Here is a 21438-nt window from a genome sequence, read left to right on the forward strand (position 1 = left end):
CGGCTATAAAACTAAATAGAATACCTTTGTAAATTTTTTACACGGACGAATACGAAATCAAAATAAAAAAACCAAAGAAATCTAAGCAAAAAAAAGGATATTCGAAAGGTGATTTTAGAGTTTTTTTTTCTTTTTTCTTCTCTGGATGTTCTTTTCTATTTCTTTATTCATCAATCATATGCTAAAAATAAAAAACAGGAAAAAGAAGAGTTAGAGGATAAGGAATTTACCTGGTGGCCGAGTCTTTGTTTGCTTCGTCGTAATCGGAGTCGAGCGAAGGTTGGGAGGCCATAGATTGGCCTGTTTGCTGAGCGACGCATGGCTAGGGTTAGCCCTTTGTTTTCAAAAGTAGTCATTAGGTTTTTTTTTATTTATGTTTTTTTAGTTTATAAGTGCTGAGCAACGGCACCGTTTGGGATCTGGGTCAATGGTTTCAAAACGGTGTCGTGTTGGCCTTGACCTGCGCGGTGACCCAACCCAGGGGAAAGATCCGCGTGTTTTTGCTTCAGTGGGATATTTGTGCAAATGGTCCTCCTGCTTTTATAGCGCATCCGGATCAATTCTTTCGTTTCTTTTAAATTTGGCCTAACATTTATTTTTGCTTCATTTTAGTCCATATCGTAGTGTTACGTTTTGGGAGGATGGGGCATATTTCCCAATTAGTCCCCCACGTTATTCGCGCTCTGCATTTTTGCCCTTCAATTTTATTTTATTTTCGTTTTTTTATTTTTGATTTTGTTTTAAAACCAATTTAATCCTTATTAGCTTGATTTAATTTGCTCATTTTTAATTTATTTAAGTATTTATATTTCATTATTTTTTGATATATTTAATTTTTAAATTTGACCCTATTTTTATATTTGTGCTTAATATTATTTTAAATCCATTATGAATGTTGTTTAAATTTATCACATATTATTATTTTAAATTTATCATATAATTATTTTAAGTTTTCATATATTATTCTTCAAATTTATTATGTATTATTTTATACATTTTTATGTAAATTTAATATTATTTATACACAATTTATGATATATTATTAATTCCATATTATTATATTTTTTACTTATTCTCATATATATATATAATTTATTTCTTTTTAAAAACCTACTTTATTATATTTCACCCATTTCAACTTTTTACATGTATTATCATGTATATTATTATTTATTTTGAGTTTTTTTCATTCCATATGTATTATTTATTTAGATTAACATATATATAATTTTATATATTACTTATTTTTATTTTCTTCATATGTAACATTTACTTTAGATATTTTTTAACTCCAATTTTGATCTATTTTAAATTTTCTTACATATTATTTATTTTAAATTTTTGTACGTACACTTTATTGGTTTACAATTTTCTTTTTTTCATGTTTTTTAGTTATTTCAAACTTGTACATTGGGTTAGTGTTTATGTTAATTTGGTTGTTTCTTAGTTTTTTTTATTAGCTTTTAAATATTAATGTTGATATTTACATGTGATGTGAGATTATTGCCTTTATGTGTATGGTATTTGTTTATTGGTATTTATTGATTATTTGTGTTCATTAACATATATTGTGGTTTACGAATTATCGCCTCGCGTCGTACATTGTTATTCCATTGCGCTTTATTCGTTTAAAAAGTTGTGTTTAATATGGTTTAAGTTTTGGGAATCATTTTATTCAAAAGCTTTCAAGATAACGCAATACTCGATATTTGGGATCTTCAAGAGGATTGAACCTTAACTTATTGGGTTCCAATTTTCCTCGTTGAACCTAAATAATCAAGAATATTCTTTAATCACAACACATAAATAAAAAGCTCATTCCCAAGGATTCGATACGTTGTGTCCTAACTCATTGGATACGGCATTTTGTTTTCTCGAGATGAGGATTTTTTCTAAAAGATAATAAAGGCAATATTCAATGTTTGGAATTTTGAGAAATCGTGCCCTAACTTATTGGGCTTCGATTTTTCATCTGGCTTAAACAATTGAATATCTTTTTTAAATTTCATTGCATGAGTTTTTCAAAAGACAAGCTCATTTTTGAGGATGTGAAATATCATACCCTAACTCATTGGGTGTGACATTTTCTCTCTCCGAAATAAGAGGGTCTTAACATGTAATTTGATTTATACAATTTTTTAATAAAAGGATCGTATTGTAAAATCTTTGCAAATTTTCGGTATTAGGACACTAATTAATCAACAAGGTACCAATTTGGGCGTGCCAAGGGTGCTAACCCTTCCTCGTGCGTGACCGACTTCTGAACCCGTTTTCTAGATTTTATAAGACCAAAAATTATCGTTTTAGTAAATTAAAATTTTTATTAAAATGATTTAATTATGAAGTGATCCGATCACACCTCAATAAAAAGGATTGGTGGCGACTCCATTTTCGTTTTTCAAAATCTAAGTCGATCTATTTTCAAAAAAGTGGTTTCGACACTTATATTCTAAATTATTAAAATATATTTTGATAATAATATTTTGTTTTTTAATAAAAATATATTTTTATTATTTAATTTAAATACACGTCCCAATACAACTAAACCTACCATAGAAGCTAACTGGCCATGAAGGAATCATCTAAGTAAGTTGTGGTGGAATTTTTGCCACTAAAGGTGATATGATGATTTCCACTATAACGTTTGGTCACTACTACCTTCACAAGATGCATGATAGGTACACATGGTGAGAATCACAATGTCAGCCCTTTGTGTTTTTGTATTTTTCTTTGAAATATCTAAAAAGAACGTTAAAGGTCGAATCAAATTAAAGATAAATTTTAGTACACTACACCAGAATAGGCTTTTAGCGGCACTTTTTGCGGCGTTTGGAACAAAAGCGCCACAAAAAATTGAGCATTAGCGGCGATTTAGCCAAAGTGCCGCTAAAGGTAGAGCATCAGCGGCGATTATCCGAAAGCGCCGCTAAAAATAGGAATTAGCGGCGTTTTATATAAAGCGCCACAAAAAACCTAAGACCAATGGCATCGTTTTTGCGATTTTTTAAACCTTTAGCGGCGTTTTTGTGTAAGCGCTGCTAATGCTCCGATCTTTCGCGGCGTTTTTGTGAAAGCGCCGCTAATGCCTCGATCTTTAGCGGTGATTTCGTCTAAGTGCCGCTAATGCTCGTATCTTTAGCGGCGTTTTTGTCTATGCGCCGCTAATTCTCGGATCTTTAGCAGCGTTTTGTCTATGCGCCGCTAATGCTTGGGTCTTTAGCGGCGTTTTTATACAAGCGCCGCTAATTCTCGGATCTTTAGCGGCGTTTCTAACTGAGCGCCACTAATTCGCTTGTCTTCAGCGGCGTTTGTATCTAAGCGCCGTTAATGTATTTACCTTTAGCGGCGTTTTTGCCGAAGCGCCGCTAATAGTAACAAAAATCTTATAAGTTGAAATAATTAATATTTTGTTCTATTTATTATATAGTGGGACAATTTACATTTAAATTATAATTAACAAATAATATTGATTAATATAAAAAGTTTTTATTAAAGAGAAGTCGTATATATATAACAGCTAACTATTTATAATAGTTGATTATTTAAACTACTTTACGAGAGAAAATATATTAAATTATGAATAAAATAAAATATAATAAAACTTAAATTGTTGTATTAATGTAAAGAATAAATTAAAAATAGAATTAACTTTTTATAAGAGTAATAAATTTTGGTAGTATATATTGTTCGACTAATTTATACAAATTAAATATATATATTTTAACAATTAATTATTGACTATATTTTATGATTAATTATATATATTAAACATTTAGAGAATTTTTTTATGGACGGTATTTTAAGGAGCACGGGGTATAGATTTAAGGTAATTGGGATTTAAGGTTAATTTAGGGGTTAGAGGTTTAGGGGTTTGAGATTTAGGGTTAATTTCAACGGTCATGTACAGGGTTTAATTAATTAGATTTGTTTTTGATTATTTTTTATGGTGCATATATACGTTCTTATATATTTGTAAAATAGATATTCCATAATAAATTTAATATATATATTGAATATTATAATAGGTAGATCATGATCATCACTTTATGCATGTCGATTGATAATTTATAATTTGAGACTTGTATAACTATCTTGTATATTTAAAAACATTTAACCGGCCCTAATAATCATTAATTGATTTTTTTGATATATATATATGGCTATATATATATGGTTAATTAGTAGCAATATACCAGATGCAAAAATATCGATACTTAAGTTCAAAAATGATAAAAACTTATATTTAGATCCATACGAAAATTTTTGTCATAAAGATATTGCTAGCATATATTTCAACTAATTTGTACAACATTTTTAACTACTATATAATATATATATATATATATAATTAATTAACTTGCATGTTTAATAGATTTTCACTATATTTTGTGATTATTAAAGAATATTAATTTAGGGAATTTTTTGGGTTTGGTCGGGGGGTTTAGAAGGTCATGATAGGGTTTCTTAAGAGGCTAATATTAGATTGATTAATTTTTACGGTAAATATATATATTTGTAAAATAAATCCAGATGATCAATTAATTTAATTAATATATATATTAACGAAGTTTAGTATAGTTTATATTATAATTATTAATAGATATATATATATATAATAGGTGCGTGGTAGTTAGATGATCATTTTATGGATGCATGTTAATTTATAATTTGAAGATTGTTAAATGATACAATTAACTAATAATAGTTGTATATTTAAAAACATTTAACCCAAATATTTAACGACCATTTGAAATTTTTGATATATATGGATATATATAGTTATTAATTATTTAATTTGTATATATAGGACCAAAATAATCTTGGTATAAATAAATAAACAAATAAATAAGTAGGTAATTATGTATTTGTTAGGTAATTAATTATTTAAATGTAAGATCACAAAAAAAGAGAAATTTAGCGGCGTTTCTATAGAAAAACGCCGCAAAAGGTAGCCTTTACCGGCGTTTTAGTCAAAAACGCCACAAATATTGCAATATACGACGTCGTTACGTGTTAGGGAATCAGTTTCTATTGTGGCGTTTTATAGGTAAGTGCCGCTAATATTCTTGATACTCTATCAGAACGGCGTCGTTTCAGTTGAATGATGTACTCTATTACTGGCGTTTTTCGGGAAAACGCCGCAAATATGTCTACAATTTTGTGAAAATGTCACCGTTTGTTTGTGTAATTGAAAATTTGATGTTTAGGGGTTAGGGGGATTTAAGGTTTAAGGGTTATACTTTAGGGGTTAGGGGATTTAGGGGTAATGGGTTAGGGGGTTATAGATTTGGGGTTTAGGGTTTCAACGGTTATGTTAGAGTTTAAGTTATTAGATTAATTAGTTTTTTTAATTTTTATATCAAATATGTTCTTATATATTTCTAAAATATATAATAATAAATTTAATATATTGAAATTATGAGTATATAGTTTAAATTTATTTATTTATCAATAAAATTAAATATTATAAATTTCAAACTTTATACAAAAAATAAATATTATAATATTACAAATTAAAAGTTGTCTACTATTAATTATTGTTTAATCAATTATAACTATTTTATGATCATTAAAGATTTAGGGATTATTTTGGATGGCCGTGCTATTTAATGATTAGGGGGTATATATGGATTTAAGGTTTGGGATATAAGGGTTAGGGGTTTATGGGGTTACGAGTTACGGGCTAAGGGTTAGTGGTTTAGAATTTAGGGTTTAGGGTTCAGGGGTCGGATAAGGGTTTTAGGTTAGTTTAGATTAATTTCTTTAAATAATGTTTTAAAAAATCAATTTAAAGTACCAATTGATATTAATTGGTATAATGTTTTTGTCATTTAAATATTATTTTAAATAGAATTAAGTTTAATAAGTTAAAAAATAGTTTGAAATATGCATTAAAGCTTTATTAAACGGCGCCGTTTCAGATTATAACTTAAGTTTTTAGTGGCGTTTTTTGGAAACGCCGCAAATATACAAGAAATAGTGGCATTTTCCTAACAAAAGCCGGAATGGTGTCTTAAAATTTTGGCAAAACGACGCCGTTTCTGTTCATCGTGTTTTAACTTTGCCATTTTCTCTATAGGCAGAACACAATAAACAGAAATAGAATCAGAGGACAAAACGAAAGCGATTGAAACGAAAGAGAAAATACAAAGGAAAAAAGGGAGAGGGGAACTCATAAATCGGGTGAAACGAAGCAACGGTTGAGCCAATCTTGACAGGATACTATCAAAGTTGCGGAATTTATGGTTAAAAGGTAAGCTTTTTTTCTTTTACAATGCTGTATCTTGATTTAAGGTTTAGCTTAAGTGTAATTTGGGAAATTGGGGTTTAAATAATAAATTCAATCACCAAGCTTTGGCCTGTTTGTTTGGGAATTCGGGGAATTTGGGAATTTTTGCGTGTCTAGGGTTTGGGAAGAAGTGCCGATCCTGGGTTTGCTTTCTAGTTTGTTCTTCTCATTGTTGAAGAGTTAACATTAACAGTTGTTCTTATGTTCAACTTTTGTTCAAGGTACTCACACTGCATTTGCCCAACTGTTAAAGAAAGGAGAACTCAAAATTGTTTGTTAACGATTTGTTACTGCCTTATTGATCAGCTTGTATTTAGGTAAGTTTCCTGAACTTAATTAGTTAATCAAAATGTCCTTACTTTTATTCCTTCTGATTTCAGATCTGTTGATGAAATTCAGATGTTCTCTTTTGTTTTTTTTTCTGTTATTATTATCTTATTTGCTACTTGGATTTCTTTGTGGAATTGAAAATATATATTTTTTAAAAGCGCGAGCTTTTAGGTATTTTTTATTGTTAATGTGTTATGTGGTCAATTAATGGATTCAGGAGGGACATAGGCTTCTAATTTTGTAAGATGCCATAATAAATTGTGGTATATTATTCTTTTGCAAATAATTTGTTATATTTTGTTAACATGTTGCTCATTATGTATGTATATATGAGTGAATGATGGTGACTTGCTGTAATTTGTTTGAAATCGAAATTCATTTTGTATTGCGCTTTCTTGATGCACCAGTAAAATTAGGAGTCAACCGATAATTGCTTGGCATTCTAAGGTTAATCTTTGGGCACTTAATTTGGTTAATTGGCATTTTAACGCTGACAAGTTAAACTTCATTTGTTTTATGAGAGACTAGGTTTGGGGATTAGGCCTCTTTTGGCGAAAATAAAATTTTATGTTACAGTTGTAGATGTTATTTTTATGCGTCATTGGAACAGATACTGATATTATCTGGTTGCAATCTTTTGCAGTGACTACCTGTTCAAGCTTCTGCTTATTGGAGATTCTGGTGTTGGAAAATCTTGTCTTCTTTTGAGATTTGCTGTAAGTTTCTTGACTTACGTTTCCATTTGAAAGCAAATGTCTACATTGTAGAGATCTATTTTCCTCATCATACATTCTTAGTTTCTTATATGATTGCCCTGAATGCTTATATCCATGTATGATGCTAGACTGTAATAATGATTCCCGATAAAATTTAACTGCATATAACATGTGTCTTGAGACAGTGAAATGTGCACTTCACGAGTTTGGACATAGGCAGTTGTGGCCTCTGAATCTTGTCACTATATTTAGTTGTATATCAAGATATCAAACATGTGGAATTTTGGATATTTCCAAATGGTTATGCAGGACAAAATCATGAACCTGAGATTTTGTAATTTCTTCTATGAAGTGTGGCCTACACTTCTATGAATTTGAAGAATTTGTCTATTTTTGTGTTTCAAAACATTCATTTTCTTGGATAGCAAGATTATCATTCATGTATTGCAAAGAACAAGTTTTAAAGGTAAATGAAATAAGCATGATTACCACAGAATTGAATGAAAGATTAGAGGTCAAAGGCAAATGAAATAAGCATCGATCAAGATTTGAATAAGGCTTTATTTTATGCAAATTAATTTCATAACAAAGCCAGCTGCAAATAGGTAAATAATCATAATTAATTTGAACACCAAATTATCATACAATGAGTTCTTAGCAGCCATGAAAATAATTCAACATCTGCTCCTGTTTTTCCTATAATTATTGAATAATAGACCTCAGTTCATCACATTCCTAGTGCATTCAAGTCTCACATTACAGAATTCATAATTAATTTCTTTCTTCTGCTAAGAATTTTAATGAAATTAATAAAATTGTAAAATTTTCATAAGCATTTTACTTAAAATAAGATATTTCATTTAACTAATAGCGTTATAAACATTGAGATACCAAATTATGTAAAAAATTAAAATATAAATATAAAATCTCAAATTTATGAATAGTAAAAAAATTAAAATATAAATATAAATATAAGATATTACATAACTTACATTAATATTATACATAAATTACATAACTTAATTAGTTAATATACATAAATTACATAACATAATTAGTTAATATACATAAATTACATAACTTAATTAGTTAATATACATAAATTACATAACTTAATTAGTTAATTATACATAAATTACATAACATACATTAATATTATACAGAAATTACATAACTTAGTTATTTAATATTATACATAACTTACATTAATATAATACATAAATTACATAACTTAGTTATTTAATATTATACATAACTTACATTAATATTATACATAAATTACATAACTTAATTAGTTAATATACATAAATTACATAACATAATTAGTTAATATACATAAATTACATAACTTAGTTATTTAATATACATAAATTACATAACTTAATTAGTTAATTATACATAAATTACATAACATACATTAATATTATACAGAAATTACATTAACTTAGTTATTTAATATTATACATAACTTACATTAATATTATACATAAATTACATAACTTAGTTATTTAATATACATAAATTACATAACTTAATTAGTTAATTATACATAAATTACATAACATACATTAATATTATACAGAAATTACATAACTTAGTTAATTAATATTATACATAACTTACATTAATATTATACATAAATTACATAACTTAGTTATTTAATATTATACATAACTTACATTAATATTATACATAAATTACATAACTTAGTTATTTAATATTATACATAACTTACAACTTACATAACTTACAACTTACATAACTTACATATTTTTAATTATTCGTAAATTACATAACTTACATAATTTTCATAATAAATAACTTACATAATACATAACTTACGTAGCTTAATTATACTTATTCCTAAATCCTAAACCCGTGCACATTATTGTCAAGATTAGGCTTCAAGAAATAAGAAATGGACCGGTCTTGGATGAATTTGTCAAGGGTAAGCGACGATTATCGAAAGGGAGTACAAACTTTTCTAGATTTTGCATTTCAATATGCAAGCCAAGAGAACATGATTCTTTGCCCGTGTAAGAAGTGTGTCAACATAAACTGGCATTATCATGAAGTTGTATACAAGCATTTAATTGTTGATGGGTTTGTTCGTGGTTATAAACAATGATTTTTTCATGGAGAATGCCCGCCTAGTACTTTCTCTTCAAGGATGGATGTATCTTATGATAGTACTGCTTACCATCAGTCTGTTAGAGGGGATGATATGGAAGGGATGTTGCGGGAAGCATTTAATATTCACAGTCATGGTTTACAGTCGTTCCCACCCGACTTTGTGCCATCTGATGACTGTAATCTCGGTGGAAATACTTTTACCGAACCCGGAAGATGTGTACATCATGAAGAGCCGAATGGAGAAGCGGCAAAGTTCTACGCGCTACTTAATGAGATGAACGAAGAACTATATGAGGGATCGAAATTTTCAAAAATGTCTTTCTGCATTCGTCTTTTTCCAGTTAAAATGTTTGGGAGGGTGGACCGGGAACTCATTGACAATGCTGTTAGAGTTTTTGAGAGAAATGTTCCCGTTTGCAAAGATCCCTCAGTCATGCAAAGATATGAAGAAAATGATAAAAGACTTAGGTCTTGGGTACAACAAAATCCATAGTTGTCCGAATGATTGCATGTTGTATTGGGGTGATCGGAGAAACCAACAGTGCTGTCATGTATGCGGCGAATCCCGTTGGATAAATAGAAATACAGAAGATGGGAACGACGATGAAAATGATGCACAGCCAAGAAAGAAGCCGGTCAAGATTTTACTGTATTTTTCGCTGATACCAAGGCTTCAAAGACTTTTTATGTCCTCGAAGACAGCGGAGTCAATGACGTGGCACCATGAAGGACGAACCGATGATGGATTATTAAGGCATCCGGCAGATTCTTTAGCTTGGAAATCATTTGACAATAAATTTCAAAGCTTTGCAAGCGATCCCAGGAGTGTGAGGCTTGGCCTAGCATCTGATGGATTTAATCCTTACAAGATCATGAGTACTGCATACAGTACTTGGCCAGTGGTGCTTGTTCCTTACAATCTGCCTCCGTGGATTTGCATGAAGCAATCTTCCCTTATCTTATCTATGATTATCCCTAGAGAGAAAGGGCCCGGGAATGATATGGACATTTATTTACAGCCACTTATTGAAGAGTTAAAACAATTATGGGTTGGTGTCGAGACATACGATGTGCTGAGAAAGGAGAACTTTAATTTACGTACAGCTTTGATGTGGACCATTAATGACTTCCCCGCTTATGCCAATTTATCCGGTTGGAGTACCAAGGGTCGTTATGTGTGCCCTTGTTGTGCTGCACAAACATGTTCGCAACGGTTATACAATGGGAAAAAGTTCTCTTACATGGGGCATCGTCGGTGGTTACCGAAAAATCATAGATTTAGATCTCAGAGTTCGGCATTTGACGGTACTGAAGAGTTCAGAGAAGCGCCTTTGCAGACAAGTGGATCTGAAATCTTGTTAATGTTGGAAGATATGAATTTCAGTTATGGGAAGATGAATTAACCGCCAAACACGCAAAGACATAGAAGATCAAATGATGAAGCTGATGATAACTCCGATGAAGAGGATGATCCTAATGAGGCGGACTTGTGGAAAAAAAAGAAGTATTTTTTTTGAGTTGCCTTATTGGGAGCACCACTTTTTACGACACAATCTTGATGTTATGCATATTGAGAAAAATGTCTGCGAAAACATTGTCTGTACAATTTTGAATGTAGACGAAAAATTAAAAGACAATCTTCAGAGTCGACTTGATTTAGTTCAGATGGGAATTTGACCTGATCTTCATCCGAATCCACTTCCGAATGGTAAATATCGGTTGCCGCCTTCTATTTTCTCAATGTCGAAGACAGAGAAAGAAGTGTTCTGCATGGTGTTGAAGGATATAAAGGTTCCCGATGCGTATGCATCTAATATATCTCGATGTGTTAGTGTTAAAGATCGAAGACTATATCCGCTAAAATCACATGACTATCACATCTTGATGCAAGATTTACTGCCAGTTGCTCTACGATGTTGTATTTCGAAGAAGGTGACGTCTTGTATAATTAAACTATCCAATATAATGAAAGCCATTTGTGGCAAAGTTTTGGATGTTCAAGAACTTCAGAAGGTACAGGATCGAGCCGCTTTAACTTTATGCAACATGGAGAAAATCTTCCCATCTTCCTTCTTCACTATTATGGTTCACTTGATAATCCATCTCCCGCATGAAGCAATTCTTGGCGGACCCGTTTTCTATCGATGGATGTATCCCATAGAAAGGTGTTAATCGAAATTTTTAAAAATTTCCTTCATTCACCTATATGCCTTTAGTTACAACTTTTGATAATGTTGTATACTGTGTTTAGGTTCCTATCCAAATTAAGGTCTTATTGCCGCAACAAGCGTTATCCAGAAGGATTGATTGCTGAAGGCTACTTGGCAGAGGAATGTATGACCTTCTGTTCAAGATATTGGGAAGATGTTGAAACAAGGTTGAACAGACCAAATAGAAATGCTGGACTCACGGATCATAACTTGGCCGATAATTATTTGTTCTAAAGTTTTGGAGAACCAATCGGTAAAGTTGAAATTGCAGAATTAGATGATTTATCGTGGGTTCAAGCACATCGATATGTTCTGTTTCACCACGAATCAGTGGAACCTTTACGCAAGTAAGTTCTACAAATTTGTTGGATATTCATCATTTAAAAATTGTTTATAGTCTAACAAACTGAACATATTTTTAACATAGTGAGTACAAACAAATATTAAGATCTCGTTCGCGCTCCCGAAGAACACAACATCGAGATATCAATAAGTTGTTTACAGAATCTTTTCATGAATGGTTAAGCCAAACGGTATGTAATTGGAGCTTTCACCGAAAAATAATAATATTTACTCAAAACATTTTTAATTACTCAGTTTACTTTCCAATCAATAGGTTTGGAGTGGGAAGAACGTCACCGACGAAGTTAAATGGATTTCCCAAGGTCCAAATCGGGTGGTTAAAGGATATAGTGCGTTCCTTATAAACAGATTCAGATTTCATATAAAATATCGTGAGAGATTGAGGATAACGCAAATTGTGGAATAGTGATTAATTCCTCAATTACAAGTTATGCTAGTGTTAGGGACAATAATCTTGTGGAGGGAAATGTGGAATATTTTGGACTTCTTACTGACATAATTGAGTTGGATTACTACGGCAAATGGAAAGTTGTCTTATTTCGAGGTGATTGGGCCGATGTTAATACTGCACGTGGAATCAAGCATGATCAATTTGGTTTCACAGTGGTAAACTTCGCTCGATTGATTCACACAGGAAAACAATTGATTGATGAGCCGTATGTATTTTCTTCTCAAGTCAAACAAGTTTTTTACTCAAAAGACCCAACTGATGAGGGCTGGTACGTTGTACTCCATAACATCCCTAGAGACTTGTTTGACATGGGCAGTGGAAGTAGACATGACATTGATGACAGAACAAAAACTTTTCCATTTTCAGAACAGAACTTAAACGAAAACATCCCTAGTACTAGTACACAATTTCAATGGGTCCGCCAGGATACGGATGAAGAGATTTACGAATTATAATGTATTAACTTTTTACGATTATCTAATTACATCTACAAATGATGATATTTCAACTATTTTATATGTGAAATTATTGTTGTAATTGTATACTAAGTTTTCAACTAATTTATTTGTATTGCAGATAAAATGCCTAGAAGAAAAGTGCGATCGCACCGCATTGTTCAAGGTACTCCAAACTCGGTGGAAACAAATAGCACTGAACAACAGACTGCTGTTGGATCTTCAAATGTTCCGGTTACACCTGAGGAACCTATAGAAGTTCAAAGTAATTTAACATTTAATTTACATGTGTGTTGACTTCTTGTTTGTTTATTTTTAAATTTCATATATTACAATACTTTTATTTTTTAGATGAAACTGGTGGGACGCGGAGAGGTCGCGGACGTACGGTACTGAGCGATTTATACGACCTAGATCCAGTCGAGCGTGTCCAAGTATCCAGTAATAGCTTTGGTCAGCCTGTTAGATCAGAAGCTCGCCTTTTAGCAGGATACATGGGCATTCTAGCACGGAATGCAAATATGTTGCCAATTAACTTCGAGTCATGGCATAAAGTGCCTGAAAGTAACAAGAACCAAGCTCTCGATAACATTAAGGTAACAAAACGTGTATGTCATTTATAATACTTGGGTTTAAGTTTCGTTTACATTTACTTTCTTAAGTTGTGTTTTTGTAGGCGAGATTTGCTCTAGAGGTCTCCGATGCTTATGTAAAGAAGGCATTGGGAAAAAGATGGAGAGACCATAAGAGCACTTTAAAGAAAGACTATTTTAAGACAAAAACAACACTCGACGAGGGATTACAAAATGTCCCGCTGGGAATGCTGAGGTACCAGTGGGAAGAAGTCGTTAGATTTTGGACTTCGAAGAAAGGAGAGGTATGTGTAACTTATAAAATTTTGTAATTATTTTGGCGTATAGTATTTCCAGATTAACGTACTAATAATTTCATAATGTAGGATGGTGAAGAAGTTGGAAAAAAAGTAGGCAGCAACAAAAATTCACTCACACAGCTGGGTCGAAAAGTTTTGCGTGTGTAGCTCATGCAGAGGTATTTTCAATTTTTTAATATTGGCAGATATTTATTACTTACTTACAATAATATTTTTACTATTGTATTGTAGGAACTGTCGTCCGGTCAAAAAGTTGGACGACTTCAACTTTTTGACATTACACATAGGAAGAAAGATGAAAACCCTATGACTCTTGAAGCTGCAGAAATTATGGTACGTTTGCTTAATTAATACAATTTCACTTGTTTTAATTATTTATAGCGTTTATTTTCTAATGATTTATTCCATTTATTGTAATGCAAATATTGTTAAGTTATGTTGCATTGGGTTTTTTAATATATATTGCGTTCCTAACTATTTGATTTATTTTTTAGGAAAAATTAAAGGATAAAAAGGCGGAGTACGAAGCGATTGCTTCCAGTGATAGTTCTGTTCATATTGACGACATTGATAACCGGATTATCACTGAAGTTTTGGGTCCTGAAAGGTATGGTCGGGTTCGATTTCAAAGATCTTTTATTAACCCATCCCAATATTTTGGATCTAGCTCGCAATAATATATGCCTTCGGGGAGTCGAGCCGAAGCTGAAGTTCAGAGGTTAAGAGACCAGATGGCTCAGATGCAAGCGACAACAACTGAGCAAATTACACAACTTAAAGCGGAGGCAACATCGAGAGAAGCTGAGGTTCAAAAAAGATATGAAGAACTCCAGCTACAACTGAAAGCAGATGCAGCAGCGAGAGAAGCTGAGGTTCAATGAAAGTATGAAGAACTCCAGCAGTAGCTTAAAGCAGATGCGGCAGCAAGAGAAGCAGAGGCGGCAGCGAGAGAAGTACAGGCTACAACGAGGGAAGCAGAGGCTAAAGCGAGGGAAGCAGAGCAGCGTCAAAAGTTCGATGAACTCCAACAGCAGCTTCAGAGTATGATGAAGATGTTTCAGCAGTCGCAAAAGCCGCCGTATTAGATTATCGTGTAAATATACTTCGATTTTGACTTTTAATTATAATTTTAACTTTTAACATTTTTGTAAGAATAATACGAATTTTATTTTATTTATTGATATTTATTATATTATTTCTTTAATATATAGATTTATTACTTTTGGTTGGTTTAGATATGATTTCTTCTGATTTGTTTTTACAGGAGGGCTGCAAAAATATAAAAAATTTATTTTACAAATCTGTCAAATTTAGTGGCGTTTTTTTTAAAAAACGCCACTAAAGTTGTTGGCCTTTTTAGTGGTGTTTTTGGTCAAAGCGCCGCTAAAGATAAGGGTCTTTAGCGGCATTTGTGGAAAAAGCGCCACTAAAGATCATGGTCTTTGGTGGTGTTTGTGAGAAAGCGCCGCTATAGATCAAAGTCTATTGCGGCGTTTGAGGGGAAAGCGCCGCTAAAGAATAGGTCTTTAGTGGCGTTTAGGGTCAAAGCGCCGTTAAAGAATAGGTTCTTTAGTGGCGTTTGTGGTATAAATGCCGCTATAGATCAGGGTCTTTAGCGGCGCTTCTCCCAAAAACGCCGCTAAAGAGCTAAAGATCAGGGTCTTTAGCGGCGCTTCCACTAAAGCGCCGCTAAAGGTCTTACTCTTCAGCGGCATTTGTGCTAGTAGCGCCGCTATAGACCAACACCTTTAGCGGCGTTTATTTCTAAAAACGCCACTAAAGTTAGCGGCGCATTCTTTAGCGGCGTCTGTTGCGGCGCTTTTCAAAGCGCCGCTAAAAGTATCTGCGGTGCTAAAAAGTGCCGCTAATGGCCTAAAAAAGCGCCGCTAAAAACCTGTTTTGGTGTAGTGGTAAAATTTTTCCTTTGAATTAAATTGAAAAGATTTGTTCTGTAACACCCCAAACCCGGCGTAGACATTATGGGCGAATCTGGAAATGTTACGAAGAAAAATTAGAAATTCGACCATTTTTCTTTCTGAAAACATCGTATATCCTTGTTACTAAAAGAGTCCACTTATTTAAGAAAAATGTGTTGTTATGCTTGTTAGTTAAAAACCGTCAATTGTTTATGTTTCCAAAATAAATCAAGTAGTTTGCAGCAGAAGTTCTTAAGACGTTATACTTTGGAAAAATCAAGTTTGTTTTCTCGAAAATGGTTGATTGCATAAAATAGTTGTTTTCGTAAAGTCGTTTTATCAAACGTTATGCTAGAAAAACCCAAATTAAAATCCAAATAAAAAATAAAACCCAAAAATCCAGAGAGTCCAAAATTTACAAAACACTTAACCCAAAATTTTAATATAAATAAAAGTGGTTTACAGAAGAATGGACGTAACCGAGCTCCTGTCGCACTGACCGGCCTAAGTCTGAGGGTTACCTAAAATTATCAGACAACAGAAAGTGAGTTTTTATAAGTCAATGTGTAACTCATAAGAAACAGAATCTCATATTCAATTACATGGTAGAATAGATACAAACTTATTTCATAAACAGAATCAGAATCACATCAGAGTGGTACAAATACAGATGTGTATATCCTACCCCCATCCTCTACACACTAACTCTGACCATCCTAACACACCACGTGGGGTATAAAACACCCACCCTGCCCTACACACTGCTTAGTGTCCATACGACACTTTTTAGAATAATCGCACCTGTGCTTCCAGTATAATGGCGAGATATCGCGTCACACAGAACACTTCCTCCACATAATACATATCCCGCCCCATAGCTAGATACAAACAGAATATTAGATATAACAGAATAATAGATACCAAAACGTATATAACATGCATGCTCGTATAACATATATTAAACATGCTTATACACAGCAGATTAAACCCATTAAACGTTATTTACATGAAGTTTCCTACTGTCAGATTCACAGATTTCATGCTGAATAGCTTATATAATCACATACCAACCCCTTGGATGACCCACAGTCGATCATGACGACATGTACGAATTTAAGGAAAAATTTTAAAATTTGACCCACACACCCGTGTGGCCCACACGACCCAAAAGGGCTTACTCGTGTGGGCCACACACAGCCCACACGTCCCAAAATGGCCTCGACCATGTGTCGTACATGACCTACCACACGACCGTGTGGCGTCGACAGGCCCCAATTTTGGCTTTTGCTAATTACCGTTTTTCGGGTTTCTCGTTACACACCTGGTTCGATTTTATTACAACTGCACCCCCGAAGTAAATAGTACCTAAAAATCGACAAATAAATGCCCAAAATCAATCTCAATCCCTCAATTTTCATCGAGTAACCACTTGACTACAATGTATTCAAAAGCAATTTCAACAAAATGGATTGCACTCAAACTATTTCAAACACTTACCTTTGATTGTGGATAGCACTCGCACAACTCCTAATTCGCCGGAAGATTATTTGCTTTGTGAACTTCACCTAAAACAAACCAATTGATTAACATTGATACAAACCCACCACATGTCAACACCATCGAAAATTAATGATGAAAATTCTATAATACAGGAAAAGAAGAATGAGACTTACACCAACGAAATAGCAATCAATACAATTGAACCCTCTACCGATTTGAATAGCAAGAACAAGGGAAATAAGGCACTTAAGACCAAAAAATCAAAAAGGAACTTTCTTTTCAAGATCTCATGTGTAGAATAGAAAAGCAAAAAGAAAATAAAAATTGCAGGGAAACCAAAAAGAATGTGAGGAAGAAGAGAAATTTTGGGTAACAAAATAAAAATAAAAAATAAAATTAAAGTTAAGAAAAATAATCTCAACTCCCCATTGCCCCACTAACAACCCAATCCCACCAAATTCGACACATTGATCCTCATCCAACAACCTCCAAATTTCAATTCCACTAAACCTCTATTACACAACCGACACACGCACAAAAGTAAAAATGATTGCCAAACACTCACTTAGGGATTCAAACACAAGACTCTAAGGCAAGCTTACACTTATCACTTGAACCAACAAACTTATTCTAATATGAGTTGACCGAAAATATAATATAAGTCAAGCAATTAAGGATAAGGCTAGGAACAAAAAATAGTAGAATTTCCAAAAGTGAGACTTGAACCCAAGATCTTAAGCACACATCCACATCACTTAACCACTAAAGCAAATGCTTATTTATTACAAAATTCATAAAAATAGAATTTAATTAATCAAGGCGTTACATGTTAATTTACTCCAATTAGTATCACTCATTTGAACTGTGGGGAAGAGTTTGGCCGAGGAATAAAAGTTTAAACCAAATTAGAATCCTAAAATCTTTATCAGAAGCACAATCAACATTTTTATTGCGATATAATCTGAATTTAATACCATGATTAGAAGGGAAAAAAGTAATCTCTATAAATGTACACCTACCCTATTACAATAAAAAAAAGTATTTAAAAAGAAAAAAGGTAAACCAAAATTCCCTGAAAAACATCATTATCATAATAACTGAAAATAATAAATTATCGTCGTTATCAACTACTATCTTTTTTACCACTAGCACCAGCCAAGGCTCAGCCTTTTTCAATGGTGGTGGTGCTTCCATACCATTTTCCTTCCACCGATTCCAACCACGATATAGGTCTAGACCCTCTTGAACTATAAGAACAGGCAGGAAATGGTGATACCACCTTGGTGGCTAAACCCATACTCCTCTTCTGCTTCCCTTAATAGCTCGTCGGACAAAGGGTGGTTAAAATAAATAATTGACACCAAAACTCTCTGGTAATCGTTGTCTTTTTGACCGACATAGACGACCAAGTGTCCTTTCAGAACTGTCGTAAGCTTCTCGTTGATTGGGCCTTGACCAATAGGAACATAACTGAACCCGGACTTTGATGACCAAATAGATTTAGCCCCTTTTATCAAGTGTTGACTTCAAATGATGAGCTTCGAGAAAGACTTAGACTTACAAAACGCTTCTGATTTTGATTGTGTTAGGCGATAGTACCCACGTGGGTTCCGAGCTTTGCGAATGAACCACCTCGAGATCCGGACCAACCATTTTTTGATCTTGAAACCTCTTATCTTTCTCATCAGTTGTGTCTAGTAGTAATAGGGACAACGTTAACAAATAGGCTTTTGGCTCTAGGTTTTCTTTTTGAATCTAGAAGGAAAAACACAGAAAAGGGGTTTTGTTGTATTAAGAAAAGGGCCAAGGATCGACTATGGACATAACAAGGTGAAGAGTGTAAGGAAGACTTTAGAGAGAGAAGTTAGAATATTTGACATCATTACACCTATCACCAACTGAGTATTTCATTCAGAACCTGGCACAAAATTCCTAGCCCTGTATTGGTTTGTCTTTTGTTTCTCTGTTTAGGGTGTTTGTAGAACTAAACTCAGGAAGATGATAGCCATAGAGTAAAGGGAGATGATGAAGGACCTAACTATAAATAAATATACAAAGTAAAGTAAACTTAAAGAGGTTGAAAAAAATGGAAGTGTGGTAAATTTAAAGAGTCAACAAGAGTGGGAAGTAGAGCTTTGAGAAATGGGGCACGCGCAATCGAATGTGGAAAAATTGCAAGTTGTGAGGACCGAATTTGTGGTTTAAATAAGGTGAAAAGGTCGTTAGAATCATATATGGCTACGTTCAACCGTCACTTTTTCTGATTTTCAAGAAACCTCTTTATAAATTGTGATTAATATGATGGAATAAATCTCCTAACTATGTATAAAATTTGGTATAATCTGTAAAATATCCTTTTTTATTTTTTTATAGATATCTAGTTTTGATTTTGATTCTTTTCATAAACTAATAATATCTATATCAACTCATAATACTATTTTATATTAAATAAATATTTATATCTGTAACACCCCATACCCGACCCGATCACCGAGTCAAGGCATGAGGATGTCACAATTGTTGCCGAAGCAACCACTAAAAATTTCATATCAATTTACCATATTATTTAATTAATGTAGATCATTAACTAATTATAGTAATAATTGAATTTTCGATAGAACTAATTATGAGTTAAAGGAGCTCATTAAAACATCCACAATTGATCAAAAGCCAAATTGTAAAGTTCATAAAGATTTTTGAATTATTGCCGTGACGTTGGGGTTTCCACGTCGTGACATGGCGAGCTCGTCATAGTGAAATCATCTCCATTTTCCCACAAGTTCCATGCTTTATTTTTATTTATTTAATTTATATCATTACCTGAACTGTATTCAGATGTCATAACCGTCTCTTCATTTTACATATCATCCACTTACATCTATTTCTAATCTCAAGTCCTCATAAAAATATGATATTCAATCAAAGATTAAAAAGTTTATTAAATTAACACAAATATTAAAGTTTTACAAATAAGACCATTGGAGGACTTGCACTTGAAAAATTAGTTTACCTAGTTTATTTATATTTCATATGTAATGACCCAAAATTCACAGGCATCAGAAAAGTATGATATCGGGCCTCCGTCTTAGTAAATTGAGTTCGAAAATAATTATTAGAAATATTTACTAGACTAGTTGTGTGTTTAATTAGGTTTTAGATTGTAATACCCCGAAAATTTTTACAGTAAGATATTATTTTTGATATAGTAAGGAAATAAAGTGAAAAAAAGGAGAATTTTGAGTTATGATAACATTGAGAAGTATATTATGACATATTAATTCAAGAAAGGATTAAATTGTAAAAGTGAGAAAATTTTTGTTACCCAATAGGAAATACTCAAAATTTGAGGGGTTAAAATGTAAATATGAAAAATTTTAAGGATCAATAGTGTAAATATTTTTAGGGTGGAATAATCTAGAACCTAAGGAAAATGGATGAATTGGGACCAAATCGAATAGATGAAGAATTATGAGGGACTAAATTATAATTTTACCAAATTAATTGATGACTTAAGGATGGAATTTTAGAAGATCTAAAGGGCAAAATGGTCAATTATAAGAGAGAGAAATATAGAAAATAATGATGATGTTGGAGATATTTTAGATTAAATAAATAAATATTAGTTTATTATATTTTGATTTGATTTTTTTTCTTAATGATATTTTATTATTTTATTTAGTGTATATATATATTTGAAAAGAAAGATGGAAGCCATCATCCCACCATTTTTCCATGCATCAACGTGAGAAGAAGAGAGAAAGAAAGAAAGTTTTGCTTTCTTTACAATTTGGTCCTCACACAAAATTCACCATTTTCACTTAGAATTCAAAGAAATTTCCATAGCCACCACGAGAGAAAATTGATAAGGAGACTATGGGGAGCTAGAATATCAAGTTAGATTCAAGAAATAGAGGCTGGAGGAGAGAGAAAATCAAGTTAAAGATTGAAATCAATAGAGGAAGGTAAGAACATCAAGATTTCAATATATTTTTGAGTTTGATATTATTGAAAAAGTATGAAATTGATGTTAATGTAGGGTTTTATTATATAAGGTTTTATGTTCTTGATATGTTAGTGAAGAAAAATAAGAGAAAGTGATGGGAAATACTATAGAGAAAGGGAATAAGGGTGTTATAAATTTAGTAATCAACATTTTGCACTAAAATAGTTTTGGACAGAAACA

The 21438-nt window shown here is 32.3% G+C and overlaps 1 long non-coding RNA gene across 1 annotated transcript; it reads left to right on the forward strand.

The window, feature by feature from the left end:
- The first annotated feature begins 12856 nt into the window (after positions 1-12856).
- On the forward strand, positions 12857-13411 carry LOC121219839 (uncharacterized). The gene is made up of 3 exons (XR_005916803.1): positions 12857-12948; positions 13069-13212; positions 13299-13411. It is a non-coding gene; the product is annotated as an uncharacterized lncRNA (long non-coding RNA).
- The last annotated feature ends 8027 nt before the right edge of the window (positions 13412-21438 follow it).

The sequence above is a fragment of the Gossypium hirsutum genome, chromosome D08, assembly GCF_007990345.1.
Source record: "Gossypium hirsutum isolate 1008001.06 chromosome D08, Gossypium_hirsutum_v2.1, whole genome shotgun sequence".
NCBI lineage: Eukaryota > Viridiplantae > Streptophyta > Magnoliopsida > Malvales > Malvaceae > Gossypium > Gossypium hirsutum.